Source organism: Bacillus rossius, chromosome 8 (assembly GCF_032445375.1).
Source record: "Bacillus rossius redtenbacheri isolate Brsri chromosome 8, Brsri_v3, whole genome shotgun sequence".
Lineage (NCBI taxonomy): Eukaryota > Metazoa > Arthropoda > Insecta > Phasmatodea > Bacillidae > Bacillus > Bacillus rossius.
This window is the reverse complement of record NC_086336.1, coordinates 43,995,490-44,008,313: the sequence shown is the minus strand read 5'-3', so window position 1 is coordinate 44,008,313 and position 12,824 is coordinate 43,995,490. Positions and strand designations below refer to the sequence as shown.

The 12,824-nt window shown below is 37.9% G+C and overlaps 1 protein-coding gene across 1 annotated transcript in view; it reads left to right on the top strand.

The window, feature by feature from the left end:
• The window catches only part of LOC134534813 (uncharacterized), a 187,090-nt gene that overhangs the window by 50,940 nt on the left and 123,326 nt on the right, over positions 1 to 12,824 (top strand). Inside the window, exon 2 of the mRNA XM_063373411.1 lies at positions 2,749 to 2,823. The gene's annotated coding sequence lies outside the window, so the exon portion shown is untranslated. The remainder of the gene's footprint in view (positions 1 to 2,748; positions 2,824 to 12,824) is intronic.

Sequence of the window (12,824 nt, the reverse complement as noted above, 5' to 3'; positions counted from 1 at the left end):
CACTAACTCATTATTTTTCTCCTCTTGGCAGCATCTCCATTCTAGAACTAACAGAACCTCCATTGAAGCAATTAAAATGGTGTCAATTTTGTGCAACAAATAAAAATTAGAAATGAACTGCAAGTTGGCGTTTTGTTAACGATCAGCAATTGAACATTCTTCTCATCGTCTGTTCATCCAATACAAGATTTTTTTTCCGCATGTTGTTGTTTGATCACACACTATACAGAATACGAACAGACCATCTGTTTCTAGATTCACAATCATATCTATACAAGATTTGTGAGGACACTGCCAGGGGCTACCTTTTTGGTGAGATACACACCAATCACTGACCCGTCACCGACAAATGACTTAAAGAACAGGACTAAACCATGATTAGCATAAACAGATGAAATTGTCTGTGATGTGTTAGAACCTACATCCACTAACCCTGTGATTGCACGAGACAACAAATTAAAAAAACAAAAAAAAATGTTGAGTTAAACTTATTACGTCGTACAATAGTATACCACGATATTCAGTAGCGTCTTGACTTAAATGTAAGAATTTCAGTTTACTTAACTTTGCAAAATACCGTCTGAAATGCCACATTCTGCCTATACACCTCTGATAATTGGAAACACGTAGAATTGTTTTAATATGCTTGTATAATAAGTGCTATTAAATTGCTTTAAATTAAAAACTTGTACTGTGTGAAAATATTTATTTATTAAAATTAGAAATGCCAACAGCAACTGTAAATAGTTTTTAAGTAAGACGTTTGTTACTTTGACATCTCGGGTTTACTTGATTGTAACGCAGCAACAAAATTGTTGTTGCAAAATTAACTCTCTTTTACAGTTTTATTCTACATGGCTTGCACTGTGTCAAGTATGATGGGACATTTAGGAAAATGTTGGCACTGCAGATTCTGTAAAATTAACTTCGTTTCATGTTATCTAGATGGTTTCACCTTGGACATCATGAATGTAGTGTCTTCTACCATGTATGTATTCCTGAAATGTGTACTTGGTTGCTAATGTGCTAGCGTACCACTGTGCAAACAGCTCTGCTCAAATTATTTTCTACTTGCCACTTTATTTAACGAGCTGTGGATGTTTTATTTTGACCACATGTTTTTTTTTAGTTTTATAGTTTCTCATTTAATGGATTTCTGGGTACACAGAGGTATACTGCCCACCCACCACCTCCAAAAGAGACTATCCAATAGCGAAATTTCGCTAACGTAAGAGTGACGTCGTTTTCTCTACTAACTCAATCTGTGGTTGTTCCTACACTCTGAAAAAGAGTCACAAAAAACTATTACAATTAAGCTTGTTCCTGAGAAATTAACTTAATTTTTTATTCATGAAGTATGATTTTTAACAGCTTTATTCGATTAATAAAAAAATTTTGCAATCTAAGATCGCAAGCTTTCATGGCAAGAGTCAGTACAACGGCCACAGCCGTGGGAATGATGTTCGCCCGTATTGTGTATCACCCTTGCAGATGGCTGCTGCAAGGCATGCCGAAACGTCGGTTAACGCCTTCATCTCCCACGGACGCTGCCTCGACCCAGACGCTATGCTTGGAACAAAAACTTTGGGCGGGGCTGTGTCGGGACGCACGACCGTTGGTTTAACCTGAAACGTTCGTGTCAGCGAGTCGCACCTGGTGTAATTATTGGATCGAGGTTAATCATTGTAATTTAAGAATAGGTAGTATTGTTTTAAATCGTTTTTGTCATACCATTTTACTTATAAGATTTATTATAACAATATAAAATGTTAAATATAATTGTATGAAAGTCACGTAGGTCTATTAAATATAACTTATCATATTCAAACGAGAAGTTTGTAACTTTATAAATGATCAAGTTTAGAGCTCTCACAATTTTGATTAATACGTACCACATAAAATAAATTTACTCTTTTAACGAGTGCCAAGCTCCAAAATTTATGTCAAAGCTATGTTAAAAGGTAGGATAATAAAAATATAACACTAAAACTTTTAAGCATATAATAAAGTTTAATAGTAACAATTTGGGCGCGGCTGTGTCGGGATGCGCGGCCGTTCGTTTATCGTCGAACGTCTGTGCCGCTCCCGGTGTAGCGGATTGCAATGAAGCCGAGACACTGACTGCTCGCTGTAACAGTTGCGTGGTGCTGCCTGCCCTCGGTGCAGTCACCAGCGGTGGAGGGCTCGAGGGACAGTCCCGCTCGGCTTCTGTGCGTGGCCCGCAGCCTCCTCTGTCCAGGAGCTCAGGCTTTACCATTCATACATATGAATGTTGTCCAATATAAACTATTTTTTGGCTTAAATCGATCAATCCAAGTAAACTCTGCTCACAAACACACGCGTCACGCGTCACCGCGCTGTCACGCCTGAGTCGCGAGCCGCGCCGGTTGTGACCAATCCGCGCGCGGTGCCCCTTCCCCCCTCCCCCCTCCCCTACCCCCCCTGCGACGCAAGCTCGAGGTCGTGTCAGCGAGCTGACTGTGTACATTAAATAACCACACCGCACTTACGTCTCCAAGATGACATCCGTACAGTTCGGTGTTATTTTAAAGATGGTTCACGTCGGAACATTGATACTGAAACAGTGGCAGTTGTCGGAACGGCAGGCCCGAGTAAGAACCGGGCGTCGCGGAGAGCGTGTGGTGAGCGTGTGGTGAGCGTGACGTGAGCGTGACGTGAGCGTGACGTGAGCGTGACGTGAGCGTGACGTGAGCGTGACGTGAGCGTGCCGTGTCTCGTGTGCTGCAGGACGCCGCGCGGGAGCTGCGACTGCGGCGGTCGCTGCCGACTGTCTGCCGAGCCCGCCCGTGGCGCCATGCGGCGGTGAGTCCTGCAACTGCTCGTCTTTCAACACTGCTTGTTGGGAAGCCTTCGTTTCACAGACGAGAAAGCCAAACGCCCGATCGTGCATCTTCGGTTTTTTTTTTTTTTTGGTTCATTGTAAATAAATATGGCGATGTTGATAAAAGGAAAGACCATAAAAAAGGCAACGGTATTTATTTGTGATTGTTTTTAGAGGAGTGTCCGTGAATGTTTATTTTGGACAACTCATGATAACTAACGGTCAATCAGGTTAGGTTAGCTACATTATAAATACTTTAAAACATTTTGGACGGTTGATTTGGTTAGGATAGCTACATTGAAGATACTGTGAAATCATGTAAACTGTTTCCTAGCGCTGGATAGCTACATATTAGTTATTTGCTAAGCAACCGTAAAATGATTTTACAGTTTTTTTTTTAATGTAGCTATACTTACCTAATATAACCAACCATCCACAATGTTTTACCAAGTATTAATAATGTAGCTAACCTATGATGTATGTTAATGAATAATTTTAAGAATGACATCTTATAAGTTAAACCCGCGCATTTGGAGAGTAAATTCCCGCGAATTTTTTTCTTCCCCCAAAATAAATACACCTGTTGTGGTACGGAAAAAAAAAAGCGAGCATGAACTTCGGGGAACTTCGGGGAACTTCGGGTGTGGCTCTCTCGTCTGTGAAATGAAGGCTTCCCCTGCTTGTTCTCCACATGTCGCAGCAGGGACGACGCGAGAGACTGCTGAGGAAATAACGCTAGGCGAACCCTGGCGCCGTGGAGTGCACCTACGCGAGACTCGCGGAGTTAGGAACTGTCGGGAGACGACATGATGTGACGTAGTTGAGTCGTTTTTCATCATCACCATCGCCGTACTGTTCCTCTCAAAACATTGCGGAAATGGTGCTTGATAACGAACGAATGAATTAGAATCTCCAACGTTAAAAACAGTCACTTTAATTTAAAAAAAAATCTTCATTTAAAACTGTGCATACACTCCAAAATCGATACTTCTGTCAATGTTTTGAGCGTCTAATTAACATGGCGCAACAATTAGCTCGAGAAAAAAAAACGGCTGCACACACTTACTATGTAATCAAGCAGAAGTGCCCCCCCCTCCCCTCTTCACCAAAACCCTGGTGAGTCTAGTTACAGTAGTGGCATCTAGTAGCCTGAAGTGGAAAATCGCTTGAAAGCAACAAAGTAAAGTATCTCACACTTCACCAGTGCTAATTGGCCAGAGTTTACATTTGGTCTCATTACGATATTTGTTTTCTCTCAATTAATTGTTCAAACAGCATTCGCTATGCGCTCTGAAAGCTCTCATCTCGTTACTAGCGAATGGTCTGAATTTAATAGCGATAGAATGATTGTAATAACCAAATTAATTATTACTTTCTAACAAATTACTACAAATGTATTACCAGCAACACCTCAACTTGGAAAATAATATCAAAACGTTTTAATATTACTCCTGTGCCCTAACACCATGGGAATTTTTTAAAAATTAAATACATCATATTTTCCCTCCTTCGCCACCAATGTGTGTAAAAACACAGTTTATGTACCCGTTAAAAATCAAGAATGAAAACGTAGAGAAGCTATAAATTACATCTATTTCCAACTTCTCGAACAAAGCAAACATAAGTAATATTAAAACTTTTCAGTATGACAAATTCAGATATTTTATTAAATATTTTTTTTATGTAAACATTCATAATTTTCGCTTGACAAGTTATCTAATGCCTTCTTGTGGGTATAATGTGGTACCTGAAATTTTTTTTAATAATACTGTTTAGAAAAAAATATTTAAATGATAAAACATTCCAATTCTCGACATTACGCCGTAACATGAATTTTGTTTGTGATTTATTATCTTTTGATAATTTAATTTACGAACGGTTTCACGACGGAATTCAAGTAGAAACTTTGAAGCTATTTCGAAAAACAAAATTGTACTTTGTATACTATGTTTGTACAAATAATAGTTCGAAATAAATGCTGCTTTAATTTCGCTACATTGTTCATTGGTAACTCAAAGACTACCTTATCACATCTTTACCCTGGGTCATATATGACATACGATTTGGAATTAATTTGGTTAACTATCCCCCCGTACCCTTGCAATTTATTTGCTCCCTCATATTCTTTGTCTTTTAGTTTTTGTAGGCTGTCAATAATTTTTAGATTTTTAATTTATAGATGAAAGGTGTGAGAAAGCACCATTATAAAATTTTACCTATAAATAAGCTATTAAACATGTAGTCGTGCATATTTTGGCAAAAATAATTAATGAGTTTTTGTTACAAGTTTTATAGGCATAGGAGGCCATCTTTTTTTTTTATTGTACCACGATGCAAAGCTGCCTATTACTGTGCAACAAAAATTTAAGAAGCACTATGGACGATTTTGGCTTGTTGTCTGTGTTTTTGTTTATTCATATTTATTGTCCGATCTTGTGGTTTCTCTATGGCATACCAACGTACGTCCATAATACAAATGTTTTAAACACAAAGGCACGGCTGCGCGATGCTGTTTTAACGAGACCGGCCAAGAGAGTGCTGGTCCTTCAGCGAAAGGGAGTGTCGATGCTTCGTAGGGAGCAATTCCACGAAGCTCTCCAATGTCTACGCAATATGTTTCTGGCGAACTTGGAACCCCCCGGGTACACGACGCAAAAGCATTTCACGGAAATGCATGCGTGTAAAGTACATCCAGAGCAAGCTTTACATTCTCAGCAGGGACAGCGAACGGGCACGATGTTAAAAAAAAAAATGTGTTGCAAGGGGGAAAAAATAAATCCACAGTTTTGTCATGCAATATCACAGAGTTAACGAATCTTTGTTGCTGTTTGATGCGTGGCATAATCATCGGCCCTTAATTTTTGTGCTGGGCATCAAATTAAAACAAGCGTGTATCTGAACATGACGCGTCGGATCGTTACGCCTCGACTGACTGAGTGTCTTTCTGCCCGTGCTGATTTTCCAAAATAAAGATGCATCAGCACGTTGGGTATCAGTAGATAGGAAATGTGTGTTGTGGGTCAGACGGAGGAGAGACGTGACGTCCGCCATCTTGGACGACGTCACGAGTGGAGGGGAATGTGGTGTGCGTGTGGAGGGGGGGGGGGGGGTTGGAGAGGGATCACGTGGCCGAGGGTTCCCGGATGAGACATTTCCTGAAGAGAAGCCTAAGATGTACATCAAGTTCTGTCCGTGACCGAACACGCCCGAATATTCACCTTCGGCCAACTCGGGATTTGTTTTATTTTTGCGCAGGAAAAATGAATTCAAATATTAAAAGTGGTCGGTTAGGTTAGCTACATTAAAACACTTTAAAACACCATGGACGGTTAGTTAGGTTAGTATAGCTACATTAAAATAAACAGAGAAATATAAATATACATATAAATAAACCCGAGGTTGGCCGAAGGTGAGTATTCGGGCGTGTTCGGGCAGGGACAGAACTTGATTTATATCTTAGGCTTCCCTTTCCTGACAGGTGGACTGGGCGCGACGGTGCAACACCTTGGTTAGCGAGTTCGCCGAACATAACTTACCTATGGCACTTTGCCGAGGTGCAACACACCTACATCACTCATTTCTTATTAGATTTTGTATTTTGCAATCGATGAAATTCACAAAATTACCATGTTGGATTAAAACTATAACGAAAAAACTTGCGTATATATTTTCAGTTAGTTTTAAACTTGTGTTGCATTCAAAATAAATAATTTAAATTGTAATTTTTTTAATTGTGACTCTGCTTTAATATCATAACTTTACTATTATTTCAAAGAAAACTATTATTTTAGGCATTAAATATATTTTATTGCATTTGCGCATCTGCTGCTCTTGAGCAAAACATTTTAATAAATTAGCAAGATAATTTTTATTCTAAGATTCTTTAGATATTTATTTTAATTCGTTTGATATTAAACGTATCGAAGTGTTGTTGAGAGCGAATCTATAAAACGATAAAACCAAAGACTACGGACTGTTACCATAATTCTAGTTACGACTCGCGACTTTCCACACAGCGTCCACGTCATCGAGTCCGCGATGCTGTCGTGGTTACAGCACGAGGCAGCGGGAAATGAACAAATGAAAGCCGCTCTAGAGATCAGACGACTATTACATTGTTTCAATACCCAACATAAAACAAACAAACAAACATTTATTTAGCCACAGCTTTTGTATGGATATAAATTTTACATTGGTTTTCCATGGCATAGAGCATGGCTTAGAATACAACCGGGAGCCAACACCTCGTCTAACAATTGCTAGTTTTCAACTTTAAATTATTTCCGTGTGAAGTAATAAATTATTTCATTTCAATGGCGGCCAGTTCAAAAACTATTAAATAAAAATTTGAGTAATTAACTTCTCAGAAATATATTTAAGATTTAGTGTAATTTTTTTTTTTGAAAACCCCAAGATGAAGAATACAAAACCTTCTTAAGTGCAGAATTATTATTTTAATGTGTAGACATCTTAGATCTCGGCATATGGAATTTTGTCGGAGTAATTTCGTGAATGGGACGGAAGTCGAATAAACAGAAATGTGTAACCACTGCGCCGTAGTCATCAAGATAGCGGACCCACGTGTGGCAACATAAACCCGCATATAGACACTTCGTAAACTTTAGGGAGGTACCCAATGCCAAACGAAAATTGGGAAATGAAAATTTATGGTGTGCCAAATGAAAATTAACGATACTGAAACTACCCTGGAATATATGAACATATTTGCTAAACTAAAATACTCATAGTAAATATAAGTACAAAATTTAAAATACGTAAGAAAAATGGCATTATAATGATTATCATACATGTTCTCCTTGCAAAATCCTTATATGTCTGGTAAAACAGTGGTAGAGCGTACGCTTTTAAAGCTCAAAGGCGAATTTTTGACATGGTTCAAATTTCGTCACTGAAAAATAAGGTTTTGCCATTTTTAATAACATAATACTGTAAAAATACTGTAATAATACTGTGAAACCAGATCAATAAGGTTAAGGTTTGTGTGTAGGAAGTATTTACAGACTGATTTCAGTCGTTTCAGTAAAAACAAATCTACAAACATTAACTTAGTTTTATAATATACGATGTTTTAGAATGGTTATGGTTAATATCATAGTAATGCCCTAGAAGTATAACTTCTAACGTGTGCGGAAACTTTATAGTATTAACTGTTTAGTGAATTTTAACAAGATGGACAGTATTTTAATAAAATCCCTAGTCGAAAATCAGGTCCAAAGCCAGGGTTTAGGACTTTTTCAAGTCTTTTTTTTTTGCTTTTATCTGAGACGTTTCTAATAATTTAAAATTTCCAATTTTTCGTGCAGCTATCTGCAGGTGATGATGGCAAGCAACGTTTACAATTCAGGCAGCGAATTCTAGCGGCGGGCGCATAAAGTATGTGTGTGATTCACATCCACAAATTTTTGTATTTGAAAAGCGAATATTTTATTTATCACTATGATTATCACGCTTGACATTATTTTAAATAAATCTACGTTAAATTTCGTGTCCGAGTTATGTATTATAAGAGTATTGGCAACATGAAAACACGAGAACACATGAAAACACATGAATTTGCTCGTTACCGAGCACCGTTTACACATTACTGGCGAGTACTGAAATACTCGCTCACATTTTTTTTGACGTGACAAAGTCTAATAAATCAATGAACGCCAGCTGCACGCACGAAAAAAGTGTCCCGTTACGCATATTGTCCCGTTAGCTGTGTCCCGTTACGCTCATTTTATATTGCTCTTTGCTAACCTGAACCTCCTAGCATTGCGACCGAGTCCGTGGCGTAATTCTGTTTTCATGCATTTCAATGTAACATTTTCATTGCTCTTTGCTAACCCGTTCCTCCTAGCATTGCTGCAGAGTCCGTGGCGCAAATATATTATTGACGTGACAACGTCTAATAAATCGATGAACGCCGGCTGCACGCACGAAAAAGTGTCCCACTACGGATGTCCCACTACGGATGTGTCCTATTTGCTCATTGTACGCATGCGTGACATCTCTCTTCATGCTCATTGTACGCATGCGTGGAATCTCTCTTCCACTCGATTGGAACGACCATCGATTTGACTTTTCAATCATATTTTCCTCGTTTGAATTATTAATATTATGTAATTTAACGATCGTCCACCGATTTTCAGCACAATTCGTACGGTTATTTAAAAGTAATGTTGAATATTCAAATACGTTTTGAACCAACAATGGTGTTTTACAGTTACACATAATAATTAAAATTACAACCGGGATCTTTTGCACAATGTTTTAAAAAATATTGTAACACATTATAAATAAGTTTGGTGTATTTGGGATGCGTATTTGTTATAAAATCGAGTTATAAAAACGAAATAATATTATTCCCCTATCGTGAACAAAATTTTTATAAATATTTATATAACATCTGAAACTATTAATTATCAAATATGGCCTCGTGGTTGAGCGGTCAGCGGCCGTAAGGAGGTCGGTTCGAATCCCGGCAGGTGCGAATTTTTTTTTGTACTTGTAAAAATAAATACGGCGCACGTAACATTTCAAAAGTAATAAATATATTTGAATAATGAATGCAAATAAAATTAAATTTATTAATTAAATTGTACATTTCATTTCACTCCTTTGTATCCATACAAAATAGTGATAATTCAATAAAAATGATTCAATTTTATTCATAAAATTATGCAGAGGTAGATTTTATAATAAAAAATATAGAAAAATTAAAAAAAATTCTTCCTCAAAGAATATAATATTTTTAATGCCTTAATGGTTTGGTTGCAAAAACCTATTACGGCTCAGTCTCAGGCCGAATATGATATTTACTTTTCTTCTGGATCAATCATTTAATCAATGTTTTGTTATGACGTCACGTTAAACTATCGTCCGTAAATCGACTTTACAGACAACCAATTTTTGTTTACTGCATCTTGGTGTTGGGTAAAGCCATTTTCCTTCACATCATCCTTGAAACACTCCCATTCGTTTCCTATTTTCCTATCATCGTCCTATCCTTAACAGAATAACACAGATTGGAAGAAGTTAAATATAAAACATGTATAAAAGTTATAGTTAAAATAATCTGTTCGTTAAAGTAATAAACATATTTGAATTAATGAGTGCAAATAAAAGTGTATTTATTAATTAAATTGTAGATTTAATTTCACTCCTTCTTTGTATCCATACAAAGTAGTGATAATTCAATAAAAATGATTCAATTTTATTCATAAAAGTATGCAATCATTTCATCAATGTTTTGTTATGACGTTGTGACGTTAAATTATCGTCCGTAAACCGACTTTACAGACAACCAATTTTTAAACAAAACTAATTATTTTTCAACGTTATATTAAACACGACGTTAATAACCTACATTAAGACTTTCAAATGCCTGCCACTACTGTTCACGCTCTGTTTGAGTTGAAAACCAATGATAATGGGAAGTTGGGTGATTATTTTTAATTAACGAGGGCGCGAACCTCCGCAATTAAAACACGGCCTGTTTGCGGAGTGGCGGGACGGAGAAGGAAACACTCTCAAATATTTGGACTGGCTGCATGTGTGACCGTTAGTATTTGCGGAAGGTGTTGCAAGGCTCTCCGGAATCGATTGCGTCCGTCCGTTAAGGTCACGTGCGGTTAGCGCGGTCAGACGCACGGAGCTCCCGAACAGGGAGGGGGGGGGGGGATACTGTATGTACTTCTACGATACATTCCTTTGGAAACCAGTTGCCTAGAAATTAGTTTGTAATATAATTGCAAGAAAGACATTGTAACTTTGTACAACACGTGGCTATGGTTATTTTTGCATGTATGAAATAACGTTTTTTTTTGTCTCGAGGTAACACTTACTATTTCTTTACGAAACATTAAGCATAAATTTATATTTCAGTTTATGTTTCACTTAAACGTATTTTTTTTAACAAAGGAAAAGTTAACCGAATATTCAAAAATTGGACCTTATTTTTTTTTATCATGCTTGTTAATGTGACCAGTTAATACTGGAGAACTATCAGGAAACGGTTTATAAATAATTTTTAACCTTTGGAGGTACCAGGACAGCGCAAATCATGAATGTCCGGGTAAGAATCAGAATCCAGTATTACTTCGAACACAATTTTTTAGTGATACAGTTGTTTTCAAGTAAATAAAAAAAAATACAAATATCTGTAATTTTTAATGAATTTTTCTTTGCCATTAATAAAAAATACAGTGCGGCTTCTAATTCCAGATTAGCGCAGCTCAGTGTTAACTCGTTTTTACGCGTGAAATTCCCACCGATTTCGTATACGTTTTACTATTCTTACTGGCGTTCATACAAAACCGACTTAATAATAAATCAACATAGTGAAAGGCTTACTTACGCACCGACGACGACTTCTGTATTATACTATACGCAAAGGTGGCTCCGCTAACTTTCAAATTAGTGTGCACATTATAAAACATCTTAATTTATTTCTTTTATTAAACATGAATTTTATGCTCCTAGCTATCACCGTTTTAAGGATAGTGTTACAACAAAAACAGGATAACTGTTGCCGTTTTAGATGACCTCTTACGTACTTTGAATTCACCTAAAAGAAAAGAAGAAAAAAAAACAATGATCTATTATGAAAATTCTAAACAATAATATCCCACATGCCACTGCACACATTCATTTTCACAGAGGAAGAACTTTTAAAAATTTGGTCAAATTTGCAACATAATTAACTTTACATTCCAATAAATTTTTTGGTCGATAGTTCTTTTTTTTTTGTTTTGTTTCCATGCCAAAACAATGCAAAAAGGACGATTTCAATCGAACTTCAATAGTAATAGCCTAAGGGTGTAGGGCACAGGCACAGCCAACTGGTTCAGCTGAGGGAGCTAAGGGCCCGAGGTGGTGTCTATGCTGGGATGGGTTACCCCAGTCTCTCGCCATAGCTGCGGCCCTAACCCCTCTCCCTATCGCACCCGGTCTGTGTTCTGGCTCGACAGGGGCTGTGGGCTGGAGGTAGGCTCGCTCCTTCGCACATAGGAACTCCCCGCTGGGGGTACTCTTTCACGTAAGGGAGGATTACTCCTGTGTCTACCGGTAGCCCCGGACCCCTTGTCTTCAATGATATCTAGACAGAATCACTGGAGGCTGCCCAGATTCTACCCTCATTGGGCTCACATGCTAGGACCCAGTCTGTACTCATTCATGCAGGCGAAGAAGGCCTGATAACTAGAGACCGGAAAAATTCGCGATAGGCCAAAATACAAATAGTTATACCTCAGTGCTGTCTCTGCTATTGGCTCACAACTCACCTGGATGACTCTGGGCCAATAAGAAATACCCGACCAAAGCTTTATCGAATCACAGGCTACTACGTTGGGACGTCTCACAAGACAGCAGCCAATGAGTGGGTGAAATGTGACCTAGTGTACGTAGAACTATGGAGTTCATCCGGCAGGTCATTGAACCCGCGAATTTTTCCGGTCCCTACTGATAACAGAATGTTAGTACCTATTAGTTGGAATGCACAATGGACATTGCATTGCACAGCATTGAAGTCAAGAATTTATGACTATAAATAGAGGCCTGAAAAATGTCTCGTTATTTTCAGGCACCCAGGATTAGCTTAGCTCCACAGACTTGCACACAAATACGTCAGTGTCTGCGTGTGATTGGGCCATTTTTTTTAATTTTGTGATGTTATTTGTCTCTTTTCCTTGAAGATGGGCAATAACTTCTTGTGGTCCAATGAGGACGCAGTTCAAGTGAATAATGTTATGCAGACGAGCCTCTCTACAAATTATAACGCGAGTTTTTGTTTAGGTTCCTAACTATATAAGATTAGTTTCAAATATCAGAAAATTAAGTACCTAACAATTTCTATGCGCATAAAAATTTATATGTTATGCAATTGTTTGTCGAGCGCGTGTTATTTTACCAAGAACTACCGGTATTTCGGCGTACAGAATTAAAAACGCGACGCTGCGCAGAACAGTTTGATTTCTGA